Here is a 27,394-nt window from a genome sequence, read left to right on the forward strand (position 1 = left end):
TGGAAGGTTCGTTTGGTTCAGTTGTTCAAGAAGGGAAGCAGGGATAGGCCAGGTAATTACGGAACAGATAATCTGACATCAGTGGGAGGGACATTCTTGGGAACAATTCTGAAGGATAGGATGAATCAACACTTGGAAAGGCAGGGATCAACTTGGCTGCATCATCTCGGATTTGGTAGAGGAAGATACCGCCTCAGAAATTCAGTTGAATTTTTTGAAATGGCCTCTCAAAATATTGAGGAGAGCAGTGCCGAATGTATGGGTTACATGGAGGTCAGTAAGGTCTTGGACAATGTCCCACATGGAAGGCTGGTCCAAAAGGGAAGAGACTATGGAATCCAACACAAGTTGGCAAATTGGATCCGCACCTGGTGGAGGCCTGTTTTTGTATTTGGAAGCCTTTCACCAGCCGGTGTACCATGGCGACCTGTGCAGGAGCCATTGCTGGTTATTATGTACATTAATGACTTGGATGTGAAAGCAGAAGGTACCATTAGCAGGTTTGCACGGTGGCACAGTGGTTAGCACTGCTGCCTCACAGCGCCAGAGACCCGCGTTCAATTCCCGCCTCAGGCGACTGACTGTATGGAGTTTGCACGTTCTCCCCGTGTCTGCGTGGGTTTCCTCCGGTTGCTCCGGTTTCCTCCCACAGTCCAAAGATGTGCAGGTTAGGTGAATTGGCCATGCTAAATTACCCGTAGTGTTAGGTAAGGGGTACATGTAGGGGCATGGGTGGGTTGCGCTTCGGCGGGGTGGTGTGAACTTGTTGGGCCGAAGGGCCTGTTTCCACACTGTAAGTAACCTAATCTAATCTAAAAATGTAGATGACATAAAAGGTGAGGATGTTGTTCACAGTCAGGAGGTTGGTCTCAGGCTCCTGTCTAAAATCGATCAGATGATAAACTGAGCAGGGTGACCTCAGATGTGGTTTACTTATGATCAGTGTGAGGTCAAATCCTGTGGAAGGTAAGATAAGCGAAGGATAGACAGAATGAACAGAAGTCCTTGTGGAGTATTGAGGACCACAGGGGTCTTAGTGTCCAAGTCCCATAGATCCCTGAAGGTGTCAGCACAGATAGACTGGGTGGGGAAGGCACCTGAACTGGGAGCGGAAGGGTGACCCATATCCTGATGGGGTGAGGTGCTGGAGCTGCTCGAGAAGATTTAAACTAGTCTGGCAGAGTTGTGGGGACCGCAACAGTTAAGGCAGATGATCCCAGGGCACGGGTGGGGTCCTGGGAATGGGATATAATAGGTATTGTAGAATTGCACAACAGATGGACTGGCAACAGCTCATTGTTCCATGGAATAGATGCGATGGGAAGTATTGAACAGGAAGCAAGAGAGGAGCAGCGGTGATGGGTTTGATTGGGGGAAACATCACAGCAGTGCTTAGAGAGAATATTCACGCGGAATCACCCAGTTAAACAATATTAATGGAACTGAGAAAAAAAAAGTTCATCAGTTTGCTGTGATTCTATTGCAATTATACTACAGCGGTAGTCAGTGGGAGATGGAGCAGCAAATCTGTCAGGAGATCTGAGATATGTGTTAGAATAAGAGAGTTGTAATCGTAGGGATTTCAACCTTTCCAAACCTGGACTGGGATTGCTACCGTAAAAAAAACATTTGGATGGCAAGAATTTGTGAAGTGCTTTCCATAAACTCCCAGTCAATATGTAAACGGTCCAACTGGAGAATGGGGCTAAACCTGCCCGTCCCTCAGGGAACAGGACTGAGGTGTTAGTGGGGGAGCAATGTGGAAAGTCACCACAATTAGTTTGGAAATATCTTTGGTAAATCACAGGCCTGGTCCACAATTTCAAGTTAGAAAATGGAGCAAGACCAGTCTTGATGGTATTACACATGATGATTTTTAAAAGTGGAAGCCATTTGCAGGTAAAGGGAAGTCTAGCAAGTAGGAATATTTTAAATGGGAGATAAAATGCATGTTCCCGTTTGTGTGCGGCTCGATGCTGACAGAAGTAGGAAACACTGGCTGACTGTTCATGCTCTGGTGAAGAAGAAGAGGGCACATGTCAGGGAGAGCCAGCTGGATCAAGGGAATCCCTGAGGAGCATAGGGGCAGCACGAATACACTTTGGATAGAAAGCAGGAATGCAAAACATGTCATGAGATAGCTTTGACAGATAAGGTTAAGGAGAATCCAAAGAAAGTTCACACATGTGTTAAGAGCAAAAGAATAGCGAGGGCCAAAACCAGTACCCATAATGATCAACCAAGCCAACGGTGTGTGAAACCAAAAGATCTGAAACAAATATTTCACTTTGGAACTAACTGTGGATAAAGACTGAGGAGCTCTGGGAACTAAACAGTGTTTGGCTTGACCACTTCTGGAATACTGTGTGCAATTCTGGTCTCAGTGCCATCTGCAGGATGCTGTGGAACTTGAAAAGGTTCATACAAATTGAGCAAGGATGTTGCCAGGGATGAAGGGTTTAAGCTACAGGGAAATACTTAATTAACTGGTGCGATTTACACTTGAACATGGGAGGTTGAGGAGTTATCTTATAACGTTTTTTAAAATCATGATGGGCGTCGATAGGTAAATAGACAAGACATTTTCTCCCGACTTGGGGAGTCCAAACAACACGACATAGCTTTAAACTGTGAGTGAAACTGTTAAAAGGGACCTAAGAGACAGTTGGTTCCCACAGAGGGTGGCACATGTATGGAATAAGTTGCCAGAGGAAGTAATGGATGCTGGTACAGATTTAACAGGCTCTGGATGGGTATATGAACAGGAAGGGTTTATAGGGATTTTGGCAAAATTCTGGCAAATGGGATTAGAAACATCATGCAGGAGTTGGTACGAAGGGTCTATTTCCATGCTGTACATCTCTATGACTCTATGTTTTGAAATGAGTCCACATTATAGAAGAGGGGGTGCTCTAGGCTGTAAAACTCAAAGGTAGATCAATCCCCAGGACTTATCCAGAGTATCTCAGGACATTTGGGAAACTGGGAAAGAGATTGCCGCAAGATGATCAAAGATAATTTTACCATTGACACCATGTACGTGCACCATGAAGCCTGGACGGTGGAATAGTGGACAGGAAAGGAGATTTGCTAAGATTACAAAGGGATCTTGAAGGTGTGGGTGAAATGGCTGAAAAGCCTTGGATGGAGTTCAATCTGAATAAATGTGAGGTAATGCAATTGGTACAACAAACAAGGGTAGATCCAATTTAATAAATGGCAGGACCTTCGGTAGTGTTGTAAAACAGAGACACCTCGGAGTTCAGGTAAATAATTCTTGGGAGGCAGAGGGTGCTGGTAGAGGGTTGTTGTTCAGAGTGGAAGCCTCTGACCAGCGGTGTGCCATAAAGACTGGTACTGAGACCACTGTTTTGCATCTTTTACGTCAACAATATGAGTGAAAGTATAGGAGTCCCTGTTAGTATGTTTGTGGATAGCAGGATTAGTGGGATAGTGGACAGGGATTACAGTTATCGGAGGGGGTCTTAATTAACGGGGCCACTAGATCAAGGAGCGAAAGATGAAATTTAATTCAGGTGTCGGATTTTTGTTAAGACAAACCAGGGAGGACTAACACAGTTAATGTTCGGGCCCTAGTCAGTGTGGTCGAAAGGAGAGAGACCAAGGGGTGCAGTGAAATTGCTCCTTGGAGGTGGCATCACAGGTGGACAGCGTGGTGAAAGCAGCATTTGATACACTTCATAGGTCAGAGCATTGAGTACATGAATTGGAGATATTTGTAACATTGTCATCAATATTTCTCCTGGGCAGAGGAGGCTACGGGGTGACCTTATACAGGTTTGTAAAACCATGCGAGCCATAAGTAAGGTGAACAGACAAGGATAGGTGAGTCCAAAACTAAATGGTATAAGTGTGCGGTGAGAGAGCAAAGATTTAAAGAACCAGCTGAGGAACAACATGTTCCACAGAAGATGGTGCATAGACGGAACGGACTGTCAGAGGAAATGGTAAAAACAAGTACAATGACAACATGGAAAAGACACTTGGGCAGGAATATGGAGAGGAGATGGTTTGAAGGGCCATGGGCTAGATGCAGAGAAACGTGACTTGTCACATTTAGGAAAGTTGGGCAGCATGGACAAGTTCAGCCACAGAGTCATGCAGCACAGAAACAGACCCTACGTCTCTAGTTATTGGAGGAGAAACTATCAAGGCATGCTGTCAAGACTGAAGCAAGTTTGAGATATGGATGGTAGCCTGCACTGGAGCAGACTTCAAATATGTGAAGGGATTGGTGAGAGGGGAGGAGATGACAGATACAGGATCTGTTTTTGGCGTTAGAATGATTAAAGTCACTGATCCACGAGACATGCATAGATACAATGTTGGAGAGGGAACACAGAGCAGAAAGTTCCCAGGCAGCATTCCCACCCTCACGTGGGAGGCCTGCTTTCCCCTCTGTTGTACTGATGTTCACTCAGGCAGCACAGGTCTAGATTGATAACTGTGACACTGCCGATGTTGTCCGAGTACAACAATACTTCAAGTAGGGATGGTGATTGAGTCTGATGTGTGTCTGTAATGTGTTCCTCCTCCAGCACTGTATCTGTGTCATGTTTTATTAGCCACTGTTTGGAGCCCTTTCATTGCTTTCTGCTCTGTGCACTGTGAATGATCTTACCTCGCTGTACGATTTATTGAAGGCTCCAGATCTCCCTGCCCTTCGTATTTCTGGCTGACCAATCATCTTCAATGAGGTGATGGATGAGACACCCAGCAGTTGGGAAGTCTACTGAGTCAGGAACTTCCTGAGCACGAACATTAACTGTGTTAGTCTTCCCTGGTTTGTCTTAACAGAGGAATGGACAGAATGGGAAATTAGACTGATGCAGTGAGGGCTACACATGTCGAACATCACTGTGTCCCACAGAGATCTGGAAGACCACACTGTGATGGATACCACATGGAGAGATACTGAGTGATATCACCAGCGTGCAGGAAGGTGTCAGTATCAAATAATTGAGCAGGAAGAAGGCGTTTTAATTCATATTGCACTGGGATGAGCAACCTGTGGGCAGGCGAAATGATGGCCGTGTGGTATTATTGTGAGGCAATTTATGCAGAAACTCAGCGAATGTTCGCTGGACACAGGTTCAAATCCCACCATTGCAAATGATTAAATGTGAGTTAGATGCTTCAAAAAAGATGTAATTAAAAACCTGTAAGTGAGTATTAAACAAATGCTGATGTTAAGAAAAATCCACCAGGTGCATTCAAGACTTTAGTGAAGTAATCTAATATGGGACTGGGATATCACAGGTATTACAGAACAACAGCTGAGGGAGGGACAGGACAGGCAGCTCAATGTTCCAGGGGACAGATGCTGCAGGGAGGCCAGAAGGGGAGCTGAGAGAGGAGGAGAGCTGCTGGTTCTGGTTGGGTGAAAAATCACAGCAGTACTGAGAGAGCATATTCCTGCGGGACCGCCCAGTGAAGCTGTGTTCGTGGAATTAATCAATAAAAATAGGTCTTCCCTTTCTTCTGATTGTTCTACAGACCCCGAGAGCCCCGCCCTCCTGCAACTTGACCTTCTCAAGATGGCGGTCCTGAGGCCCGCGCTCCCTCTTCCCTCGAACAAATGGCAGCCATGACCCTGGGCCGCTCCCCTGATCAGAGATCACAACCTCCTTACCCGGGAATAGAGGGTCTTCTTAACCTTTTTCCGGGATTTATGAATTCTCTCCGCTCCTTTCTCCCAGCGAGGCTCCCACACATCGGCTCTGGGCGCCGCTCTCTGGAGCCGATTGCAGCCGCTGCAGGAGAAAACAGCTTCATGTCTCTCTCTCTCACACTCTCACTGTCCAGATTAATGTGACACTGCGCATGCTCTCCAAAGAAACCAAACTGCAAATGCATCTCAGGTTATCAGTGAGTTTATAGAGAATGTTCATATCCGCACAGAATCATGGGTGACATCTTAGACATTAACAATTGCCCTCTCGAGTTACAGTCATAGAGATGTCTACCATAAGACCATAAGACATAGGAGTGAAAGTAAGTCCATTCGAACATCGAGTCCACTCCGCCATTTAATCATGGCTGATGGGCATTTCAACTCCACTTCCCGGCATTCTCCCCGTAACCCTTAATTCTTTGTGACATCAAGAATTTATCAATCTTTGCCTTGAAGACATTTAGTGTCCCGACCTCCACTGCACTCCACGGCAATGAATTCCACAGGCCAACCACTCTCTGGCTGAAGAAATGTCTCCGCATTTCTGTTCTGTATTGACCTCCTCTAATTCTAAGGCTGTGCCCACGGGTCCTAGTCTCCTTGCCTAACGGAAACAACTTCCTAACGTCCATATTTTCCAAGCAATGTATTGTCTTGTAAGTTTCTACTAGATCTCCCCTTAACCTCCTAAGCTCCAATGAATACAATCCCAGGATCCTCAGCCGTTCCTCATATGTTAGACCTACCATTCCAGGGATCATCCGTGTGAATCTCCGCTGGACACGCTCCAGTGCCTGTATGTCCTTCCTGAGGTGTGGAGCCAAACACTGGACACAGTACTCCAAATGGGGCCTAACCAGAGCTTTATAAAGTCTCAGTAGCACATCACTGCTTTTATATTCCAACCCTCTTGAGGTAAATGTGGGCGGCACGGTGGCACAGCTGTTAGCACTGCTGCCTCACAGCACGAGAGACCTGGGTTCAATTCCCGCCTCAGGCGACTGACTGTGTGGAGTTTGCACGTTCTTCCCGTGTCTGCGTGGGTTTCCTCCGGGTGCTCCAGTTTCCTCCCACAGTCCAAAGATGTGCAGGTCAGGTGAATTGGCCATGCTAAATTGCCCGTAGCCTTAGATAAGGGGTAAATGTAGGGGTATTTGGTGGGTTGCGCTTCGGCGGGGCGGTGTGGACTTGTTGGGCTGAAGGGCCTGTTTCCACACTGTAAGTAATCTAATCTAATTCGCTTTCTTAATCACGGACTCAACCTGCATGTTTACCTTTAGAGAATCCTCGACTAGCACTCCCAGATCCCTTTGCACTTTTGCTTTATGTATTTTCTCACCGTATAGAAAGTAGTCCATGCTTGTATTCTTTTTTCCAAAGTGTAAACTGACTGTTCGACCTAGCTCAACCATAACGGCCAGGTATGTAAATTACCAATCGTTCTGAGAGTTTGAAAAGAAATTTCTTACTTGAGTTGTGAAAATCGATTGGAAACATGTACGTTATCAGATTTACATCTCAAATTTTCTTAAAATCTCACATTGATTTATGCTCCACTATGTAAAGGGAATGATCAATCCTGCAAAACAATTTGCTTTCTGACCAATCCTGAAGCGTTCACTCCCTGAGAATGCGTTGGCACCGCTCCTCACTCACTCTGGTTGGAGGACCGGCCGCTGCTTGGTCCTCCAGTGCCGCTCCTTCCTCCTAATTGCAGAGTTGATTCAGGCGTGACGCACAGGCTAAGGGACAAGGAAAGTTCGAGTCGATGCCTTGTGATGAGGTGAAAATTCCCCGAATCTTGGACCGAGAGGCCTGGCTTCAATTCACAGCATGTGCAGGTGTATCTAATAACAACTTTGAACAGGCTCATTAGGAAAAACAAGGGAAGTCAGGAACAGAGTTAAAACGATAGAAAATGCATGCAATGTGGTGGGGCTCTCAATGTCAGATGATGTTCGTCTTTACCAAGTGTTTCAGGGCTCCTGAACAGACGGTTGCACTCCTAGTGCATAACCAGATACCACGATTGTGGGGCAAAGTGTTGTGGTGGGATATAGAGGTGCTTTTGTGGAATGATCTCGATTTTGGAGGTCAAAATATGTGAGAAGGTTTTGTATGGAATTACCTGTTCTGCTGCTGTTGCAGCATCGTATTATTGTCCTGGCTCTACCTCGTACATGTTTGATTAAAAATGTGTTGCTGGAAAAGCGCAGCAGGTCAGGCAGCATCAAGGGTGCAGGAGAATCGAATTTCAGGCATAAGCCCTTCTTCAGGATTCCTGAAGAAGGACTTATGCCCGAAACGTCGATTCTCCTGCTCTTTTGATGCTGCCTGACCTGCTGCGCTTTTCCAGCAACACATTTTTAAGCTCTGATCTCTAGAATCAGCAATCCTCACTTTCTCCTCGTACATGTTTGGTAGAGATCAGTGACATTTCGTAAATCCACAATACAAAATCTGTCATTCTGGTTAAGACAGTAGAAATCTCTTGTAGCATTATAGTCACAGAACAAAATAGCGCAGAACAGGGCATTCGGTCCTTGATGTTGCGCCGACCTGTGAACTATTCTCAGCTCATCCCCCTACACTATCCCAAAATCACCGATGTGCTTAACTAAAGAATTGTTTAAATCTACCTATTTGGCTGAGGTAACTACATTGGTGCATTCCACGCCCTAGCCACTCTCTGACGAAAGAACCTGCCTCTGACATCTGTCTTAAATCTATCACCCCTCAATTTGTCGTTATGACCCCTTGTACACACTGATGTCATCATCCTCGGAAAAAAAAGGCTTTCACTGTCTACCCTATCGAAGCCTCAGATCATCTTGTATCTCCATCAAATCCCCTCTTACCCTACTTGCTAATGAGAACAGATTCAAGTTTCTCAAACTTTCCTCATACGACCTTCGCTCCAGACCAGACAACATCCTTGTAAATATCCTCTGCACCTTTTCCAATGCTTCCGCATCCTTTCCAAAATATGGGCACCAGAACTGCACAAAATATTCCAAGTATGGCTGCACCAGCGTTTTGTGTAGTTGCAGCATGATATTGCTGCTCCGGAACTCAATCCATCTACGAATGAAACTGTACACACCATATGCCTTCTTAACAGTACTATCCACCTGGGTGCCAACTCTCAGGGATCTATGTACATGGACTCCAACATCCCTCTGCACATCCACATTACCAAGAATCTTTCCATTGACCCAGTACTCTGCTTTTCTGTTATTCTTCCCAAAGTGCATCACCTCACATTTAGCTGCATTGAACTCCATTTGCCACCTCACAGCCGAATTCTGAAGTTTATCCAAGTCCCCCTGCAATTCTTCCACACTGTCCACTACACCACCGACTTTAGAGTCGTCTGCAAATTTACTAATCCATCCACCTATGCCTGTGTCGAAGTTATTTACAAAAATGACAAACTGCAGTAGTTGCTAAACAGATCCTTGTGGCACACCACTCGTAACCGGACTCCAGGCTGCATATTTTCCATCAACTACCACTCGCTGCCTTCCTTCAGAAAGCCAGTTTCTAATCCAACCTCCTAAATCACACTCAATTCCATTTCTCTGCATTTTCACCAACAGCCTACCATGTGGAACCTTATCAAAGGTTTTACTGAGGTATATGTATACCACGTCAACTGCCCTACCCTCATATACATGCTTGGTCGCATTCTCAAAAAATCAGTGAAGTTTGGGAAACACTACCTGCCCTTGATGAAACCATGTTGACTATGTGATATCAAATTGGTGTTTGCGAGATGATTATAAATCTAATCTCTAATAATCCTTTCCAAAACATGTCGTGCAATAGAAGTAAGGCTCACTGGTCCAGAATTAACTGGGTCATCTCTACTGTCCTTCTTGATCAAGGGCACAACATTTGAAATCCTCCAGTGCGCTGGTTACCAAACCTGTAGATAATGACGACTCAAATATCAAAGCCAAAGGCTCTGCTATCTCCTCCCTAGCTTCCCAGAGAATCCTTGGATAAATCCCATTCAGCCCAGGGGACTTGTCTACTTGCCTCAACACCGACAGTCAATGTTCTGACCAATGAAAGCAAGCATGCCAAATAACTTCTTCACCACTATTTCTGCTTGAAACTCCACTTTCAAGGGACTATATACCTGCATCCCGATATATCTTTCTATTTTTTCAGCAACACTCCCCAGGGCCCTACCATTAACTGTACAAGTAGTACAGTTAAAATCAGATTTCATTGAGAAATTTAAAAATGAAGGTGCTTAAATTGCATGCAGGGAGAAATATTTTCACTTGTGAGGCTGACCTGAACAGGAAGTTAACATTGATGAATCAAATCAGAAATTCAAAACAAAACATTCTCCCCTGAAAAAGGTGACAACATGGAACCACATGACATCTCGTACCAGGAATGCTTAAGTTGAATATCATGAATATGTTCAAGGGGAAATTGGATAAGTACCTCAGGGAGAAACATACAGAAGGATACACTGATGGGATGAGACAAAATGGGAGTATACTCCTATTGAGACTAAATAACTGCACTTGCCTCTTGGGCCAAAAGGCACGTTCGCTGCTGTAAAGTCTCTGTAAATGTGCTGGTCTCCTTAAGTAAAGAATCATTTAGTCATCCACTAATTTGGAAAAAAAAAGGTTCCACTAGGGTATAAAAGAGAAATACAAGAGGTATCCCTTCATAAGGTTATACAATTAACATCCATTACTGAAGGTATCTCTGCAGAGAGAGAGCGGTTTAATCTTTGGTTTCTCAGAAAGCAGGAAGACAAGACGCTGCGTAAAGGAATTTGAGGAATTAGACAGTAGAGTACAGAGTTTTAATCTTGAGCTGGCAACATCAAGATCTTTACTGAGTTCAGCTTGGGCCGCCTTAATAAACCCATCATACACCTGAAAGCAACATGGTGAGAAAATGATATTAAACTTTGGAATGTAAAGAAGTACGCATGACACTACTTTGCTAACTGCACAAGACAAACCACAAATATGTTTCTCCATGAATAAATCTAATTTTAGCTATCTGTAAAATCTGTTAACCACAAAATTAAGAAAGATTAACAGGGATAACAAAAACACAGTAGGTTGAATGTCATCAAAAACAATTTTATTTATTCCAGATTTTCCTCTCAAACCCTTGCGCACAGCATTCAACATTACAGCAATTCATATATGCAGCATTTAACAAAAAAGAGGCCCCAAAGCTGTTTTCTTAAATAATAGTGAGACATTGGTCAGGAAGAAGGAAGTATAAGATCAGAATATACAAGAACCCATTGGAAAAAGGAAGCTCTTGAAAGCAGGAAGACAAGACGCTGTGTAAAGGAATTTGAGGAATTAGGTTTGAATGAACGTTAGGCAGAATATATAAACTCTTATTCGTGGCAGAGAAAAAAAACAGAAAAAGGAAACCTGCTAGATCACTTTTCCTTAAGATTCAAGAAGAAAACTTCATAGACTCCAACAATTTTTAATTAAAGGAGATGGATGCTGATTTGGTTTTTGGAACGCAGTATGGAAACATGTGAAATTTTCTGAACTGCAATCTCTTCAAGATCGCATGTTCCATACATCCCCAGCTGAAATCTACAGCGTAATGGTGGGTTCAATCTCACCTCTAGTTGTGTGATGAGGCTGGCCACTTGTGCTTTCAATCGCTCCTTTTGACGTTTCTTCTGTTCTTTCTTCAGCTTGTCCACAATAATCTAGTGCTTTTTAAGTTCGTCCCTCAGCGCACGGATACTGATATCAATATCACTCTGGACTGACGTAGTTTCTGTAGAAGATCCACCCAGGGGATGTTAACAGGTCACATTAAAAACAAACTGATTTTTGACACTACATTAGTGGATAAGAGATTTATGCAAATCTGCATAACACTTGGTCACACTTCTCATACCCTGTTCAACAACTTTAATCAAACTGCGATGCCACTGACAAAACCCTTGCGCAATGAACACACTGACCTCTTGGCAGCCACGGTGTCGCCATACACATCTACGAATTAGACATGCAGTATCACCGTACACACCAGCCGATCACACAGAACTATCTGGGCAGTCAGCATCGATAAGCATGGTGCAATTACGGTCAGAAACATATTGAGGAAAAAGCCAAAATAAGAATCTAGAGACTAAAAACTTGCAAAAGATATGCATTTGAAGGACAGGAGAGGAATGGGATTTGGAAAGGAATTCTGCAATGAGGCTACTCTACATGGCCATGATTTAGGTTAACTCTGGAAGGGATGCACCAGTCAGGGACCTTAAAACCACAAAGAGTTTGGAGGACGATGTTAGACTAAAAGTCATAAAGTAAGGCAGGGATTCATCATGAAAGACTTGCAAAAATGTGACAATTAGATTGGAGAAGTTAGAAGTTTAGGAGGCAAAAGTCATTAAGGCCGGACTGATAGCTTTCACAATAAGAGCTCTTTCCAGAATACAGGCAGCAGACTTTTGGAAGTGCTTACATTTATGGAGTATAAGGAGAACGTCCTGACCAAAATAGGATGGAATTATCAAGTCTGTTGGTGAGCGTTATGGATGATGAGGCATGATACATGTACCTTTACAGAAACAGATTTGTGGTCAGTAAATGCTGGGTTCACTCGAGGCTGGAATGTGCTGCTGAGATATAAAGGATTTGTACCAGCTGAGGATAGCAAATGGGAGGTTGGTGTGGCAAAGGGATACAGCTGGGGAGTCAGAAATAGTATGAGTTGATTTTTCTTTGTTGAATACTTCCATTGCACTCATTTGTTTCTGAAAAGTGGTCCCATTCGTTCTCCAATTTAGACAGATGCAACATGACCGAAGTTACAGACCAATGAATCAAACTTGCATCAGTATTAAGCTTTTACTGTTTGAACTCAAGAGATTACAAAGGAAATTGACATAACTCGATGTTAACAGACAATCTAGCATACGTATACTGACTTACTCTGGGCTTTCGGCGTCCCTGATGGTGGCAACACAATATTCAGCAAAACTAGAGGAAAAACCTTCTGTGACAGAACTCATGTCATCATCCCACCACGAATTCAATAAAATGAAAAATCTGGAATTAAGAGTCTAATGAAAACCATGAATTCATTCTCGATTGTGAGAAAAAAATCTGACTCACTAATGTTCTTCAGGGAAGGAAACTGACATCCTGACCTGGTCTTCTCTGATGTGACTCCAGACCCACAGCAATGTGGTTCACTGATACTTAACTGCTCTGTGGACAATTATGGAAGGGCAATAAATACTAGCCACCCAGCAGTGCCCATATCCCACAAGTAAATTATAACAAAACACCCTTACTGAATCCTACAGCAAGCCCAAATCAGGTGCTATTCTCACTTTCACACAAAACAAAAGGCTCGAGAATCACCATTCCTCAGTGTTGTGCTATACTGTCAGCCATGCTACATTTTAAAAATAAATGCACATTATATTTGAATTTCGAATCACACCAAATGAGTTGAGGATACGTTTGTGAATCTTGGTCATGTTTGAAATGTCCTTCCTGACTGTGTCACAGAAACAGGCTGATCAGACCAGCTGCAGATGCTTGGTGGGATTTTAGACTAGGTCTGCCATGCGCACAGACTCTGGAGCAGATTAACTGGCCATCTGGCTTTGATGTACATTCAGGCACTTTTGAGGAAGGAGACTGAAAAACCAGAGAAGAAAGCAAACATTAATTCCAGTCTGACATTTTTTTCCAAGTTTATGAAAAAGGAAGAAGGAAGGATAAGAAAGGAGACCGATTTTAAACATCCCCCTGGGTGTCATGGTGGTTCAGTGGTTAGCACTGGTACCTCACAGCCCTACGTATCTGGCTTCAGTTCCTCCCTTGAGCAATTGTATGTGGAATTCGCCCATTTCCCCTGTACCCATGTGTGTTTCCTCTGGGTGCTCCAGTTTCCTCCCACAGTCCAAAGATGTGCGGTTAGGTGGATGAGTGACACCACCACTAGGACGTCCAGAATTATAGGGGAGTTTGGGGGGTGGGGTTGGGAGGGGGGAGGGGTTGGTTGAACAATCTCACTTCCTAAATTCTTGAATTCGATTCGCACCATAATAAAAAACACAGCTTTTGAGATAAAGCTTTTATTCCCCTATGAACTTGCTGTTACAAAGCAGCAGGACTGCTCCCACTCAAATTACAATTGCCGCTGGTACTTTTAATCTAAAATGTGAACAAAAACACTCCCACACACATAAAGGGTTATTAAAGGATTGGACACTCTGGAGGAAGGAAACATGTTTCCGCTGATGGGTGAGTGCTGAACCAGAGGACACAGCTTAAAAATACGGGATAGACCATTTTGGACACAGATGAGGAGAAACTTCTTCACTCAGAGAGTGGTGCCTGTGTGGAATGCTCTGCCCCAGAGGGCATTGGAGGCCCAGTCTCTGGATTCATTGAAGAAGAAAAATGGATAGAGCTCTCAACGAGAGTGGAATCAAGGGTTGGGGAGATAAGGCAGGGATAGGAGACTGATTAAGGATGATCAGCCATGATCATGTCGAATGGTGGTGCAGTCTCGAAGGACAGAATGGCAGACTCCTGCACCTATTGTCTCTTGTCACACACGCATCCGCCAACACAATTTTACCTGTCATCTTTAAACAATTCCTGCTTCTTCACAAATCTCATAACAGCTTCCTTAACTATTCCAAAACACTAATCATACTTTTTGTTTTACAATATTCTGATTTTCAACGCCACATTCTTGGCACATAATAAAATTATTAAATTAACACCGAAAAGAAAAGTGCTCTGAGAAGCAAGCCCTACCAGACACCATTACTTACGTGAACCACTCTGGAACTTCCACAAGTCCTTTTTCAAATTTCCACCCTTCCGATTAAATCCAGTTTTCTATCCCTGCCTTAATACCGTGCCAATTAATCTTATGGATGATACCTTTTCAAATAGTGTTTTTAAAAGAAGTGCATGTACACACCCATCATATCTGTGCATCTTAAATTTCCGACTTTTCAAGCATATTCATCACTTTTGAAATTTACTGTGGCCATTTTATTTCGCAGTCACCTGTTCTATCTTTAAAAACGTGCATTTCCAACGAATCTTTCATGTGACAAACCAAGCCAAGTAGCTCCACAAAAATGGAATAAAACATATTACTGAGCCTCATAGAGATCCAAGGGCAGATGTGAAATATTTCATACAGTTTGAGTGTATTGAAGGAGGTAAGCGACATAGACAGAGGCAAAGTTCAGGGAAGGAATTAAAGAGGTTACTGTCTTAGTAACTGAAGGCTCTTCCATTAATGGAGCCATTAAAATTGAAATTCTCAAAGACTGTAATTAAAGGAATACAAATCTCTCGCCTGCAATGTATAACCGTGTACATTAACTTAAGTGGTGCAATGATTGGTTCTATCCTTCACTAACCGGCTTTCTGGAATAGAACAGGTAGTATAATACAATCGTCAAGTCTGAAAGTAAGAAAGGCATTGACGGGGTTTCTGCAGTGGAAGAACGGAGCTGGGGCAGTGATCGATAATCAGAGATTTGGGAAATTATCAAAGCAGCTCTTTTGGCCTTTTGAGTCCACATCAAACCTCCGAAGAAAAGACAATCCAGAGCCCTCTCCCCCAGCTGTGTACGTGCATTCCCCATTGCTCATCCACCAAGCCCAGACATATGTCCCATGCCTTCACAGAATTCTTATACTTTCCCACATTTTATTTCCAATTCCACTTCAGAATTCCCATTCTCTACCACTCCCGTTTCCAATTACCTTTCAGAATTTCTATTTCATCCCACTCCCCTGTATCCCATTCCCACTCAGAACTCCCATTCCCCCTCACATCTATATTTTCCATTCAGCCTCAGATCTCCCATTCTGCCAACAGTTTTTCCAATTCTCTCCGTCTCCTGTTTCGCATTTTCTCTCAGAACATCCAGTATCGGCCATTCCTATTTCAATTTCTGTCTCAGAAGTCTTATTCTTCCCCCTTCCCATGTTTCGTATTCCCTCGAAAGAATTATTGTTCCCAAACAATTCCTAATTTTCCTTGCTTGCCATCGCTCGCTGTGGCACAATATTTTAGTCTGTTCGACTGCTCACGGGAAAGGTACTATTGTGAAACACTGTAGAACCGAAAAACTTCCTTACTTTTGCCCCGACTGACCATACTCAATGAAATATTCCCAGATCGTCAGTTGAGGATGTTTGCTGCTGGAAGTTACCTCAGAAACCCTGTTAACTCGTAATGTATTGAGCGAATCGCAAAACAGAAAGCATTTAACACGGAACACAAACAAAACTGGCAAACCAAATGCATTTTCAGACACAGCGAAGCACGAATGCTAAATGTGAGACAGTCCGGGGGCATGAGCCATAAAGTAATCTCACAACTAACAACAGGGCAATTCCAAACTACTCTTTCAAACATACTGCAGCCTTAGTGCACCACCACTTCCCAGACTATGCTGAAAAGAGAGAAAGAAAGAATATAATAAGAATGGGCCATAAAAAGTGAATTTCACCAATCGCAGTCTCGGTTAGATTACCTTTCCGTTCCAATGTCTCCAGGACAGAAATTAAGGAAATGAAAGAAATTTAAGAACATATGAAGTCTCAATTCATTGGAATTATTTTCCCATTCGCCAGAAAACCAAATAACGACGAGTAGATTCACTGCAGGACTTTGTTTCACAACAGCAATGAAGTAACTGTCTCCATTCGGTTCCAGTAAAACCTCAACTTGCCTGGGACATAAAGCAGCAGTAGAGCTGCTTAAGCCTGTGACTTACCGTGTGGGAGGCGAACACGTCATGACAACACGGGCACTGACCCATTTCAGAAAACCTGCACTCTGCCACACTGTAGTTAACTCTCCAAGAAGCAGATCTGCAGTTTTGCTTTGATTACAGCACATTAACACGCTGCAGCTGATGCGCAGAAATTGCAACAATGGGATTTGAACCTATGCTACCTACCAACATGAACTTGAATCCAGCTTCTTAGGCTGCTTGGCCAAGCTACAACAGTGAAATGTGTGGTGTCTGATCCGCAGGACATCAGCAGGATTTTCAGACAGCGCCATCCTCGCTCTGACATGTAGTGCTGGCTAAGATTCTGTTGTGTAGATGTGCCCTGGCTTTGCCAATATCATGTGGTCTAACTCCCAACAGTCTATTGGTCGAACGGTGATTCCACTCAGAATCACAAATGTGTTACAAACCACCTTGGTTGTGCTGGCTCTCCACAGAGATGAATGTGTTTCTCTTTTGGTACCATTCTCTTGCCTTCTCCCTGTAACTCTGCACACTTTTACTTTCAACATAAACATCGAATTAGTTTTTAAATAACTCTTTGTCAATGTCAGGCAGTGATTTGCAGACCCTTACCAATCCCTATGTGAAAACGTTTCTCCTCATGTACATTTTTCTTCTTTTATTAATGACTTCAAAAATCTGCTGAATCGTCCTCGACACTTTCAGGCGTAGGGAGCATTCTCCCTTCCTTCTTTCCTCTGTCCAAACCACTCAAGTCTTGGAAATGTTTAACAAGACCAGCTTTCGTCCTTCTGCTCTCCAAGGAGACCTGAACTAACTTTCTAAATGACCTTTGTTATTGGCATTCCTCATATACGACACCATTCCCATCTACCTCTTCAGCCCTGTTTCCAATCATTTCACGTCCCCACTTCCTAAAGTTTCACACCAAGAACTTTGCAAACATCCAGAGTTGGATTTATTCAGAGTGGGATTGTGTGGGTGAACATCCTAAAACAGTTGTTTCACTTTCAACACACGTCGTACTGTGCCATGCCCACTACGATGACACTTCTGACCCCAAAACTCAACGGTATTTCAAGGGGTACAACTTAATGATTTACATCTTTTTATCAAATAGTTGGTAGGACGAATGGGCAAAAGTGAAATCAAACAACAAGGTTCGATGGCGACTTGAAGTCAGGCATTCTCACATGCCATTATTTACACAAGCTACTAAGCGAAAATCATGCCCTGCGCACTCTTACATTTCCAACACCAAACCAGCAGGGAGTCGTCGCTCAGGTCCAACCACATCCCACTGTGCTCTCGAATTTCTACGCACCAACGTGTCTCAAGAATATCACCTTCTCATCCCGTCTTCTTGTTTGCGGGACAGTGCTGTTTATTCCTTCCGCTTGGACTAAGTTGCCTCCATCGGCAGAGTATTCAGCTATTTCCCTCCACCTGCACGAAGTGTGAGGAGAAGCAAGCGCTGATATGCTCTAAAACTCGCAATCATCGGCACAGCCAGTTCCATCAAGTGCTGAAAATCATCAAGTTTGATTGGGAACTTTCTCCAAATATCATGTATCTGAGACAGCGATAAAGATGTTGAGCTGATGGGAAAGATAGAAATGTACTACGGATTCTCTAACCTCAGGTAAATTTATGTGAGGACATCCTTGTGTAGTCTGTTGGGTGTTCAGAATCCATCTTCACACAGCAACCCTGCAGAAAGGCTTTTGTAACAGTGACATCGGATTCTTTGCTGCAGTCGGGCAGCAGTTAACAGCTGAGCCCCAACTGTCCCAGATGATGACAATCCGAGTGAAACCCTCACTCACTGAGAATCATCCCCATGGCCCTCAGCTGCGGGGCCGCAGACAGTCTAACGCAGAAGATTGGGTTACCAATGAGACATTGTTTCTCCATCAGCCACACTGTCCCAGAGACAGGAAGAGTGGCAGCATCAACGTGTGGCGTCACTCACATGCCGACAGAAGCTGTTCAGCCCATCGAGTCCATGGCGATTCTCTGTTGCTTGTATATCTCTGTGGTTATTCATAGTTGGTGATATATATCCTAATAAAGCGGAGCTGTATCTGTATCGTAATGTTGTCTCCAACAAGTTGATCTAATTGTCACTCACGGCTTTTCATTTCATGGGAAGACACTGCTGTGAGAAACAGCGTGGGGAATACCTGCAGGGCGTCATGCTCATACAGCACTTTACAACTGATATATCTCACCATCACCAGTTTATTCCCAGCTCTGGCAAATGATCTTCGAATCAAATCAGAGCAGACGGAGAGAGAACAGGGAAAGAGCTTCCAGACATTCACAAGTGTGTTTCCTCACCTGTGTAAATTTGGCGGGTGTATCAGTAGTGATATTCATTTCAGACACATTGAGTGAAAGGAAATGGAAAGTGAAACAACATGCAATACGTAGAATAGAGCTCTGTTACAGAGGAACACTGGCGGGGCAGTACACACACTGACACCTGGAATTGTCAACGAGCAGAGGATGTTTTCAATCCATTAATTTCCAGGTTATGAGCCCAGGACGCTCCCGCTGGGTCGCTCTGTTAGCGCTGACTACAGCTGTTTCCCGCGATCTTCAGCTTTTAATCTGGCGTGTGGCCTGTGCCTCAAAGGATGATTTCAAGAAGGTTTTCATTATTAGTGTGTGACACACTGTAGCGCAGATGTGTCCTGGCTGTGTCAATATAACCTGTGAGCAACTTCCCACATTCTGTTCGTTTAACTGTGATTTCACTCAGAATCACAAAATATGTCACAGTGCAAAGTGAGGCCATGCAGCCCACCTTCGCTGTGCTGGCACCAAGCAATAAGGAAATGTCTGTGTGGTTCGATTGATTGACTTTATTTGATTGATTGATTGTCACATGAACCTGAGTACAGTGAAAACTTTTGTTTGCGATTGATAAAGGCAGATCATAGCAATCAAGGGCATGCAGATCACAGAATGAGAAAAAAAAAACAAATTTTGAACAGATTAAGGCATTCAGGTTACTCAGCACAGGACGTGCACTCGGCAAAATCCACATTAACAGGATCAGCATCATTTGAAGTTAGGGAATCCATTTTTCAGTCCAGTTAGGACTTACAAGAAGTTGCTGGTGTATGTTTTGAAGCTTCGGTACCTTGATCTGAACTCGATCTCATCAAAATTATACCTTCTGAGTCAAAAATGCAACTGGATGCAAAACTCCAGGGCTCAGGCGTAACTTCTCGTGCTTACATCACCCACCCGAGGTGATATAACACCCAAGACCAACAAGCCAGACTGCAGCAGAAGCATGATCCATAAATCAGGTGACTTTCCTTGTTTTTAAAAAAGGGTTTTTCTGGTGTTTCGGAGTGAAGGCAGCACTGAGTTTTAATAACAGTCCCTTGCCATTCTGACTCCCAGTTCCCAGGAGGCTGTGCTAGCGACTTCGCCAGCGAGCGGGCTCCCAGCATTGGCAGCTGGATGAATTCATCTCCTATTGGCAATCAGTGTTGTGGGAGAGGAACGTAAACACACTCTTCAGGTTACTGTCAAACACGGGGTTGTGGAACTGGGGAGGGGGTTAGAGGGAGTAGGAGCTATGGAAATTCTGGTAAGCTGTACAAAAGGGAGATCGCGCATGCATAGGACCTGATATTCTTTTGGGAACCTTGTGCAAATAACGCCATCTGAGACAGATCGAAATGTGCAGAACTGCAGGGAAAGAGAGAATCTCTCCCAGTTATCTGTGTCTGTGTCCTTCTCGAAGTCACAGCGAGGGCTCTGCTGTCTGAATTAGCATGGGATGTTATTGCAGCGAGTCCTGTCGCTCAGGCACATTGCACCTGATGAGTATAAGCTTTATCACGTTACCCCCAGCTCAGAGAGTAGACTTCACAGCTCCCATCATCCCAGAGTGACAAGGAACAGAAGAAAGCTATTCAGACCATCATCTTACCACCTGCTGGGGAGAAAACGGATGTGGGAGAGCAAACAGTCACGACCAGTGCATATTCCCAGCATTTACAATCTTGGTCTGTGTAACAACAAAAGCAGGAACCAGGAACTGCTTATCTTGCTTCTTAAAACAGGCGTGAAAATTTTGTAGAGCATAGCTACATCGACCGGATATTAGTGAAATGATGAATAGCAGATTAACGTTCACAGAGTATGGTCTGACCTCTGGGTTATGGGCTCATCATGCTCCAACTGGGACCCTCTGCTCACAGGATTTGAACACAACCAAAGAAGTGACTCAGTGACAAAATCTGTTCAAACGGATTCTGTGAGGAATTGAAAGCGATGGAATGAAAAGCCCCTTGAGAGCGCGATGTAACATTAACTGTGAAGGGATTGTTTTACAGACTGGAGGAGAGTGCGCAGTGCTGTTTCCATGGGTCAATATCAGGATAGATAGATTGAAACAAAGTCGAATGTTATTGTAGGGAGCCCTGTCGCTTAGACACACTGCACCTTTTGTACAACGGTACAAAAGCACGGACCTTTTGTGTAAAGGGGACAACTTGAAAATCGGTAATAAGTCAAAATGCACGAATGAGCGAAATAACAAAACCTGGTGTTACGTGACGGGGTAAACCCCCTCTGCTAATGTAAAACAGCAAAACAGGAAGGATTCGCCCCGTGCTGTGTTCTGTTAAAACTCAAGAGGCAAAGAACTATCCCAAAAAACACTATTTAAAGTTAAAAATAACAACTTTATTGTTTTTTTTTAACATTTGACAGAGAAAATCAACTTACAACTACTTATAACTCCTTTCTCTGCACCGGTCTTTAACCTTCTGCTCTACAACACCTTCCGCACTCCGACCCCAGTAACATTTACAAAAAAAAATCAAATTTAAAAACCAACTAGTCGAATCTTCTCTTTGTATCTTCCTCTGTAGATTTTTTTTTCTCCAGGGCGGCGTTGATATTTTTTCTATGCAATCTATTTCTCCAGATAGGCACCTCTTGGAGATTTTACTAACATCCTCCGTCTGTTGGTCTTTTAGCTGCTCTCTTTGCTGTTATTTGCCACTCTGGGTAACTGTTCAAAATGATGGATATTTGTCCCACAAAACGTCTGATCGTTTCAATGGTTTTAATGTTGTAAAAATACCAAAGTCAAACTTGATTCGGGCATAATTTAAACTGATTAGCCGAATTCGAATTTGTTTTTTGCATCCATGTAGCACAGCTCTTAGTTATTTCGACCAAGTGTTATGTTGTTACCTTGTTCTGGACTCCTTGTGATAGACAGAAATTTCAACACCATTAAAAGTACATTACAGCTAAAACTTCATAACACTGGCATTTGCCAAGACTGGTCTATTTCGCTAAACATCGGTCTCTGTCAATCTCATGCGCCTGAGACATGACCAATCTCTGGGCTATTTTCATCAAAACTGCCCTATTCACATAACCTCAGATTTAACACGCCTCCTTACGTATGCTTTACAATATTAATTGATTCTTCACTGTGTTACTTTAGCATACGTTAAGAAGAAATAAAAATGAGAACAACAGTCACCTATGTGACTGCGAGTTGACCCAATGTTGCTGCAGTCAACTGATTCAGCTGTAAGTGAAATATCCCACGCCTTTCCTGTATCGGTAATGTGGTAAGTTTTCATGAGTTGAATTAGAACCTACAATCATTTCTCAGGTCGGAATTTACTGGGATATAAAGACATGATGAAATACATGGGGTTTGGGGGGTGGAATATGGTTAGGAAGGATATGGTCAGAGTTCCCTTGATACAAAATCGTTAGAGAAGACGGAAATGTGATTTACTGGGAGATAAAGCCACGAGAAAAGAAAAGAAGGGATTTAGTGGGATGGTGGACTAAATGAAGAATCACACGACATAAATCAGAAATGACTGAGTTGTGTCCTAATGGAGGGTTTTCAGCTGATGTGAGGTTGGTAAGGGTAACTAGGAGGGAAATTCCCTCGTTCAGGTGAGTGTATGCCTAAAGGTTATAGCTTCAAATCCAGCGAGGAACGACAAAGAAGTTTACAACAGGTACTTTTCATTCTGAGAGTTACTGATTTCGGAGATGATTTGTCAGAAAGGGAAAAAAAAACATTTTAGAAAAGATTCCAGCGTATTTGAATGTCCACGTGCAGACACACAAGGAGCGAATTTAACAGTGATTCTGGGGTGCCTGGATGGGGAGGCAGAAGTGACACACTCACGAATTGTATAACACCAGCAACTGAACATGTTTAGTGTAAGAAGAGCTGGTGGTGTTGAAAGGTGTAGCCGCTGGTTGTACGTGCACTACTACAAACTCTTAATGTACTGAGCTGTTTGTTTTAGCTTTGCATTGAATGGAGGATGGTTAGCTCAGTTCGCTGGCTAACTTGTTTATGGTATAGAGTGAGACTAACAACGTGGGATTAGTTGTCGCACTGTCTCAGGTTGCCAAAAGGATCATCATCTCCACCGCTCACGTGATCTGTAATACTTTGGCGACCCTAGTGAGTAGGAATGGACCTGTCGATGTCAAGATTAGATTAGATTAGATTACATTACATTACAGTGTGGAAACAGGCCCTTCGGCCCAACAAGTCCACACCGACCCGCCGAAGCGAAACCCACCCATACCCCTACATTTACCCCTTACCTAACACTACGGGCAATTTAGCATGGCCAATTCACCTGACCCTGCACATCTTTGGACTGTGGGAGGAAACCGGAGCACCCGGAGGAAACCCACGCAGACACGGGGAGAACGTGCAAACTCCACACAGTCAGTCGCCTGAGGCGGGAATTGAACCCGGGTCTCAGGCGCTGTGAGGCAGCAGTGCTAACCACTGTGCCACCGTGCCGCCCCGTCAAGCATTATTATCATTGCCATCTGTTGCCTTGAACATTTGGTCACAATGACCAGGAACGGGACTGATTCCTTTTAATACTCACTCATCTCCGTCCGAAAAATCCAGCGACAAGACTCATCCTTATTCCTGTTTGAACCCTCTGTTCTGCACAGAAGCAAAACTATTTGTCATGACTTTACCAGATTCACTAGCAACATTCAGTTTACCCAAAGATTTAAATCTAATTCCTTTCGAACGGTTTATTGAGCTGTGTGACGTTGCAGCAAACAGGATGATATGAAACGTGTTTAATAGCCTTTTCAAGAATGTAATCCAGTGCAATGTCAGAGATTTGAAAAAGGTCATCAAGCTCAAATATCACCTCTGTTTCTCGCTCCACAGATGGATAATCATCCGGGGAATATGTGCAGTTTTAAGGTTAGTAATTGATACCTTTCCCAAAGACAGAACAACCCCACAAATTAGAAGCTGGAGTTTTAGAATAGATGCTGCTTTATTCAACATTATTCTTCAACTACGCTTCAATCTGGTGCTCCAATAATTCCTGATTAACATCAGTAAATGCAGCTTTAGATAAGGATTGAAAGTACAACTGTGGCATTTTTACACGCTGTTAAGTACCAAGCGCTGATCAGTTGCTCCACTGGAGCCGCCGGCAATAAGCCTATAATATGCCCTACTCGTACCTCTGGGACCTACGACCCGCCTGTTCTACATTTGCTGTGGTTCTGAAATTAAAGCTAAGGCAGAGGAGGAGGAACTGATATGGACCTGTGACTAATCGAGCATCAGGTTCAGGAAATGGGACACAGAAAAATATTGTGCAACATAGACTTGATTGAAAACTGGGTTTCTGTGGGTCGCTGCGTTGTTTACAGACAATGTTATATTATCGATATCACAGGGTTTCTCATTCGGTCTGCTTCAATATGGCACAGAATTCGATTCAACGACTCGTCACTAACTTCCTTCTGCAAGTTCCTACAGACAACATGAAACATACTGCACTCATCATCAATTTCACCATGGCTACATCCAAGGACATGTTGCACAGTTTTCATGAATACTGAAGATATAAGAATATCATGTAAGAGTAAATTGAATTTCAGTTTAAATTGTAAAGTGATAAGGATCCAGAGTGAGATACTGAATGTCCCAAATTCATGTTTATAACCGTGGACAGAACTGTAGCCAGGCAAAGGGGAAATTTTTCCCTGAATCCCCAATATCCACACGGCCGTTTGCTCCATGTGTCCAGTTGGAAACCTGTGTGAAGGAGCATGCAGTCATATAGAGCGCCTGGGAGAATCCTCCACTGTCTGATCTAAAGCTGCAACAGGAGCTGTGTATTCCAGCTGTAAGAGCAGTGGGTTAAAGGGGAGGTCCTTGGTATTCCGTAGTGTAGATTCACAGGATCCTCATCATGTTATTACTTAAAACCCTCTGTCAGAAACAGCACAGACAGTGAGGAATAGGAGGGGGCCATTTCGCCCGCCAGCGCTACCCCGCCATTTGATGTCCCCATGGCTGACCGAACACAACAATGTCTTTCACAGCCCATCCACATCAACCTGTTGCCCAAAGGAAAAATACACTGAATAAACCGAAAAACGCTGTGCAACTGTGTTTAGAGACAGTATGCTTCTGCAGTACGTTTTGTGAGTGTGAAGCCGATTGTGGGCTGATCATGTTTCAAATGATATGATTCTCTCAAAACTCACCACCCAGAAAGTGAGCAATCTTCTCTGGTCAGTAGAAGGGCGGAGAACTCCAGACGATGGGAACTGATGATGAATCAGCAGAACGATCATTCATTCAGCTGAAATCTGAACTAAACTCCGATTCTGGTGTAATGCAAACTAACACACTTTGAATCACAATCTTAACAATGTAATAGAAGTCCAACACGTCTTTCATTGTGCCACAGAGCTGTGCTCGCCTCCATTTTACGGCACCCAACGTTAAGGTGTTCAAGTTTTTCATCAAACATCTGTTTATCCTCGCACCACTTTCCAGGACCTGGTCCTTATCCATGCATCCTCTAGCTCCTCAAGTGTTTGGCTAAATGCTCCTGAAGTGTTTTGATGATTCTTAGCTTTACCACACGTTCAAATAGTGAGTTCCAGACAAACAACGCTCTCAGGATGTAAACATTCTTCCTAAATCTTCTCTGAACATTTTCTCTCTAGCGTTTTATCTATATCCCTGGTTATTAATCCTTCCCATCAGAAGTTTATTCCTGTCACACATATCTATCCCTTTCTGTGCACGATAATCAATTCGTCTCTCAGCTTTCTCTGCTCTCAGATAAAGAGCACGAGTCGAGCTCATCTATCTTTGCATTGGCGAGAGTGTAGTGCGTTAAACGCACGGCAGGTCAGGTAGCATCCGAGGAGCAGGAGAATCGATGTTTCGGGCATAAGCCCTTCATCAGGAATGAGACTTTTGAGTCGCGATTGAGAGAGGAGAATGGGAGCGGTGGTCAGGTAGCTGGGAAAGTGATTGGTGGATGAAGGTGAGGGAGAAGGTGGTAGTTCAGAGGGGGGATTTGTGGCCGGGTCCAGAGAGCAGTGCCTAGTTGGAGGCTTTGAACTGGGATAATGTGGGGGAAGGTGAAATGAGGAAGCTGTTGAAATACACATTTATCCCGTGTGGTTGCAGGGTCCTAGGGTGGAATATGAGACATTCTTCCTCCAGGCATTGGCTGGTAATGGAATGGAAGTGGCTTGTGCCCGAAGCATCGATTCTCTTCTCCACAGATGCTATCTAACGTGCTGCGCTTTTCCAGCACTACATTCTCGAATCTGAGCTCCAACACCTGCAGCCCTCACTTTCGCTTATCTTCGCAGGGGGAATGGTCGAGGTCAGGCACCACCTTAGTAAATCTCCTCTGACCACGCTCCCGTGCAAACACACGTTTCCTGAAGGCTGGGTGATCAGAACAGAACAAAATTATCCAAAGAAAAGCAGAAATATCTGAACAAAATCAGCAGGTCTAGTGCATCTGGGGAGAGACTTTCGAGCCAACCGATCCACTTTTGGAACTAATGGCATGTGGAGGTGGGGCAGGAACGTGACAGAAGGTAGACAGGGTCTAAAAGTATTGAACTCGATGTTGGGTCGTGAAGATTGCACGGTGTCTCAGCAGGAAATGACGTGCTACTCTTTCAACTCGTGCTGTGCTATGCGGGAGCTCTGCAGCAGACTAAACCGAAATGGAGGCATGGGAACACAGTGAGATGTTGCAGTGACAGGAACCTGGAAGCTCATGGTCTTAGTTTGCTTGCCAGCAGAACGTAGGTGTACTCACGTTTGTCTCCCGCTCTGGTTTTCTCTCCCCAGTCTAGAGGATATCACATTGTGAGCCGGAAATGCAATTTGCTAAATTGAGTGACGGGCAGATAAATCACTGGAACCTGACACAGTGAGGAGAGACATCGTAAATGAGAAACGTTACACCTTCGGGGATTTCGTGGAATGGTGCCATATGGGGAAGTGCTGTGGGTCAAAAAGGATTGGACGAGGGTGTACAGAGAGAAATTGCCCTGCATAGTGCCAGTATTCAGTGGTATGGGCTAGTGGGGAAAGGGCAGTAGAATGAATATCTTCCTGAGCTACGGGCTATAAGTAAACACCTCACTACGAAGAAAAAAGTATCTAATGATGTTCATTCCAACACCAACACGACGTACAGCTTGCAGAAGTCACGTATTTTCACTGTCTCTGTCACGCTGTCTTCCCGGGAGCAGTAGTACTCCTCTACGCTGATTCAGACAGCACAGTTCTTACTGTGACATGTCCTTTCGAGAATAGAAGGACTGGTTTTAATAACCCGTACTTCAAACGGAGTATCTGTTTTGCTCATTAACAATCGCTTAACTATCCTAGCTCCTTTTCAAATCACTTGACTCATAGACTTGTATGCCTTGGCATCATACATTCACATTTGAATACTTCGGAAAGTTATGTGGATTCCTGCCTCTCCGACCCTTACATACACTGTGTTCCCCATTTCAACCACCCACTGTTTGAAAATGTTTTTCCACGTATTCACTCTAATCTTTCCGCCTCTGACCTGAAATCC

Source organism: Chiloscyllium plagiosum, unplaced genomic scaffold (genome assembly GCF_037043375.1).
Source record: "Chiloscyllium plagiosum isolate Xiang-an unplaced genomic scaffold, Cpla_swu_hap1 HiC_scaffold_13, whole genome shotgun sequence".
Lineage (NCBI taxonomy): Eukaryota > Metazoa > Chordata > Chondrichthyes > Orectolobiformes > Hemiscylliidae > Chiloscyllium > Chiloscyllium plagiosum.